This window comes from Schistocerca cancellata, chromosome 6 (genome assembly GCF_023864275.1).
Source record: "Schistocerca cancellata isolate TAMUIC-IGC-003103 chromosome 6, iqSchCanc2.1, whole genome shotgun sequence".
Taxonomy (NCBI): domain Eukaryota; kingdom Metazoa; phylum Arthropoda; class Insecta; order Orthoptera; family Acrididae; genus Schistocerca; species Schistocerca cancellata.
The window spans coordinates 359,211,553-359,215,981 of record NC_064631.1 but is presented as its reverse complement, the minus strand read 5'-3'; the positions used below and the strand labels follow the sequence as shown (position 1 = coordinate 359,215,981).

Here is a 4,429-nt window from a genome sequence, read left to right as displayed (position 1 = left end):
CAAACACTCAGTAGGGATGCATATGCAGGTCCAGGTGTAATATCTGTCCGCATGATCGACGTGATATGCCGGTCTCTTACGATAGGCGTCGAATTGATTTGGTTGTACTCTGAATCATTTTCTGGTGAGCTGCACATTTTCTGGTGAATGGACACATTTCGGTAAGTTTTTCGACTTATTAAAAACAGATGCTGTCTGACACCATTTTAGGACTAAGCGATGCATGGCACCCTTTGCTGGCACTTCGACACCATTAAACTTGTCAGCAAACAACTAACTACACCGTTTCCATGTTGTGACGTAATTTTCCACAACGAACACCCGCTGCTCCATTGTATCAACATCCCCATTGCTGTGTTGGATTCACACTGATACCATCCGCACTACGCTCTGGAACAGTGTGGATCACGGGGAAGGCGTACACGTCTTGTGTACGTCACGGTGTGTTGAAACTTCCTGACAGATTAAAACTGTGTGCTGGGCCGAGACTCGAACTCGGGACCTTTGCCTTTCGCGGGCAAGTGCTCTACCACTGAGCTACCCAAGCACGACTCACGCCCCGTCCTCACAGCTCACACTCCGCTGCAGAGTGAAAATCTCGTTCTGGAAACATCCCCCAGGCTGTGGCTAAGCCATGTCTCCGCAATATCCTTTCTTTCAGGAGTGCTAGTTCTGCAAGGTTCGCAGGAGAGCTTCTGTTAAGTTTGGAAGGTAGGAGACGAGGTAATGCCAGAAGTAAAGCTGTGAGGACGGGGCGTGAGTCGTGCGTGGGTAGCTCAGTGGTAGAGCACTTGCCCGCGAAAGACAAAGGTCCCGAGTTCGAGTCTCGGTCCGGCACACAATTTTAATCTGTCAGGAAGTTTCATATCAGCGCACACTCCGCTGCAGAGTGAAAATCTCATTCTGCTCACGGTGTGTTGTTATATGCAAACTCGTACATTCATGTCCAATCGTATCCACTCGTCCGGGTCACTTTTATTCTCCCCACCCTGTAGTAGCAACAGGCATCAAGAAAAAAAAAATTCATCAGACCGTGAAGCAATGACGCTTATTAGCATTTTCTATTGTTTTTATTATACGATTTAAAATATATGCCGCAGCACATAACAATGGAAGCTAAATTTAAAATAATGTCAGTTTTGAAGAATTAAGACAGGTTCACTAGAAAACTGTAATTTTCATATCACTTCACACATACCACTAGCTACATATTCAAATACATCCGTAACTGTTCTTCCATCCAATTCATGTACTAGTACATTAAATCGCAATGCCACACTTTCACTTACGTCACCTGATTCATCAGTGGTCACTGACTTATTCTCCGGGTAGCGCAAATATTAAAAAGTTGGTTCATTGTATTTTAATATTATTATCGAAAAAATTACTGTCGAACTTACCTTAAGAAATAAATGTATATGATAAAATAAGCATTTTGTTTACCTTCATCAGTAGTAATTTCTCAATTGCGTACTTTCCTTTGTTAGATTAGCCCTTAGCACAGCACATAAATCATAAAAAGACGTCACAGATATTGTGAAGCAGCTAAAGAATTTTGCATTCTCTGTTTCTTATAAATTGTAAAAAATTTCCATGTTTCTCTCGAGTAGTTAACATAGGACGTATCTAGTACTTTCGTTGACGTCGCTGGTGTTTCCTCGTCAGAATCCATTTCGTAACACCTCGCAGAATCAGTGAGAAAGCCGCTGAGCACTCCGTTACTATGATGTGTAACAAGCAACGAATGTTATTAGCTGTTCACAAATAGTTGTAAGTAAATATATGACAAACTAGAAAGAAAAGAAAAAAGGCTAAAATTAAGAAATAAGAAAATATCAATTCCAGGAGTTACGTTTTGATTCTTCATTTTTCTTCATTATGCCCAGTTAAAGAGTGCGTTTAAACTTTTTATCTTGGTCTGACAGCTTCATTTTCGTTTCCTCTTCTAAAAAACTCACGAATTCACTATGACGTTTCCTGCATTCCTCTACCCATTGTTTTCCAGCGGATTTTCAGCTCTCTCTGCGAAAGAGTGATTTTCAATAAGAGTTCCAAAGCCTTTGCGTTGTCTACTGATATCGTCTGTGGCACTCATTTCTGTCAGTTCCTATTTGACGTCTTCTACTCAAATGATTTTCCCCTTTTCTGAATTTGTTACATCAAGTAGCTTTTTTGTTAATCCAGTGTTATACATTCTGCAGGTGTGACCATAGACTTTCACGTGTCTTCAAGCTATTGCTTCCCTGAACTTGTATATGACAGGATACGTATGTAGTGTTTTTTATTTATCTAAATGCCATCTATATAAATAATATATTTTCTGAAAATATTTTGCACTTCATTTGCAATTTCATTGATTTTTTGAATGGTCTCATAGAAATTTAGTTTCTGACGCATGTAATGCCTGTGTCAAAACCTCCTGTAGTGGGGATCTTCTGACGTTTTTATGTAAATTTTCGGTCGAAAGGGTCTTCTCGTACGCTATTTGGATGATGTCTTGTGTAGCTTCTCTATGGCGAGCTTGGTTTCCTCACTAGTCTTAGTAAAGAAGTCTTAGTGAAGACAGCTGTATCAAGAGCTAGACACTTCCCTCTGATTTTGTGTCGCACTGTCCCTATGATCATACCCTCGACTTCTTTTCTTCATTGGCTGATGACTTTGTCAAAATACAGTGTTATACAGAAGCTGGGAGAAGCCTCATTCTTGTCTAATTCCTGTACGTACTCAGAATAATCAAATTTTTCATCAAGAAATTTCATTTGAGGAGTTGTTTTTGTCAGAGTGTAGAAGTTTATTTCACTAATCTTCCTTTCTACTCTGAGCTCTTCTAAAGAGTCCAAAATGGTTTGTCTCTCAACAGTGTCATACGTCCACAAAGGTAACATATTTGTTGGTACTTCGACGTAACCTTAAAATAGTCTCACGACAGCAAAGCCGTTCAGCACATGGTACTAATCAAACGATCTGTTTTCTGTTTAACTCTCATTAAGAGAGCTTTGAATAGCACCTTGTATACAACTGGCGAAGGCTTCAGCAGTTGTTTGAGATCTGCTCCACCAGCTTTTTACGCAAAAAGTGGAATACGAGCTTTCTTTCAGATCTTTTGAACTTTCTCATTTTCTCATATTTCTGCTAAGACTGCATAAATTCTTATTTTGGGGTTATCTCCTCCTATTTTTAAAATTTCTGCAGCTACGGCATCCTATCCTGCCGCTTTATTATTTTTGAATTCTCTTTTATTTCTTGAATTGTTGGGGGATGAGAGGATCATAGTTCAGTAAATTCTGAAAGTAATTAGTATCATGGAGTTTCCTTTATTGTATGTCTCTAGATCTCCATTAATTTGGGGAAATAACAATGTTGATGGTTTATACTTAGAAATCCCTCTGTATTTCTATTAGTCAGCTTTTCTCGTAAGTACATTCTTGACGGCGAACTGTATTTGAGGTTGATTTTTGTATCTTTAGGAAGGGCTGCCATCCTGCAACTGTTTGATCTCAGTTTTCAGTGATTCCATGCATTGATCCGCTCTTCGACGGCTTCATTGCAAGTTGTGCCCCACGATCTCTGTTCGAGTTTTTCCTGCGTGGCTGCTTTAGCCTCATGGCTGATGCTAGTAATACAGTGCAGAGGTCCGGCCGCTCCTTGGGATGTTGTTCTCGCATTGTGACGAGCGACAGCCTCGGTGTTATTCTTCTGACAATCTGTATAAACTACTGGAATACGGTTCTCCTTTGGTCTGGATCTACTTGGTTGCCATCTAATTTTGATTTGTGTTAACTATTGATACGAATCTACTACTCCCTTCCTTACACGGACATTCTAAATCTCAGCCGATCGGTTCTAGGCGCTACGGCCGCAGGTTCGAATCCTGCCTCGGGCATGGATGTGTGTGATGTCCTTAGGTTAGTTAGGTTTACGTAGTTCTAAGTTATAGGGGACTGATGACCTCAGCAGTTAAGTCCCGAAGTGCTCAGAACCATTTGAACCATTTTTTTCTAAATCTCAAGAACATTCACGTGATTAGTTTGGAATTCCCCTAATAATAGGTAAGGTGAACTCCAGGTTTTCTTTTTGCGTAGGAGTCTCGCAAACTTTGTAGACATATGAGGCTGAGCGTAAATCTTTAATTCGTCCACCGATGCGCTGGATGAAATCCTACTATTTATGTGAATTTCTCCTCAATGTCAACATGTGAATTAAAATCACGTAACAAGATTTTCAAACAACGTTTGGGGATCTTGCTTATAGTTTTCGCTAGTGTTTTCCAAAAGTCTTCTAATTTCTGAGGATTTTTCTTGTTATCGAAGTTAGTGGGAGCATGAGCATTTATCGAGGCATAAGCTTTGTTTGCAAAGGCAGTCCCAAGTATTACTGGATTGCCTTTGATTTTTATGACTGATTTACTTTTAAATAACATGTAGTTTTC

The 4,429-nt window shown here is 39.9% G+C and overlaps 1 non-coding gene across 1 annotated transcript; it reads right to left on the bottom strand.

Annotated features, from left to right (window-relative positions):
- Positions 1-474: 474 nt before the first annotated feature.
- Positions 475-548, bottom strand: Trnas-cga (transfer RNA serine (anticodon CGA)). Its single transcript has one exon. It is a non-coding gene; the product is annotated as a tRNA-Ser (tRNA).
- Between the last annotated feature and the right edge of the window lie 3,881 nt (positions 549-4,429).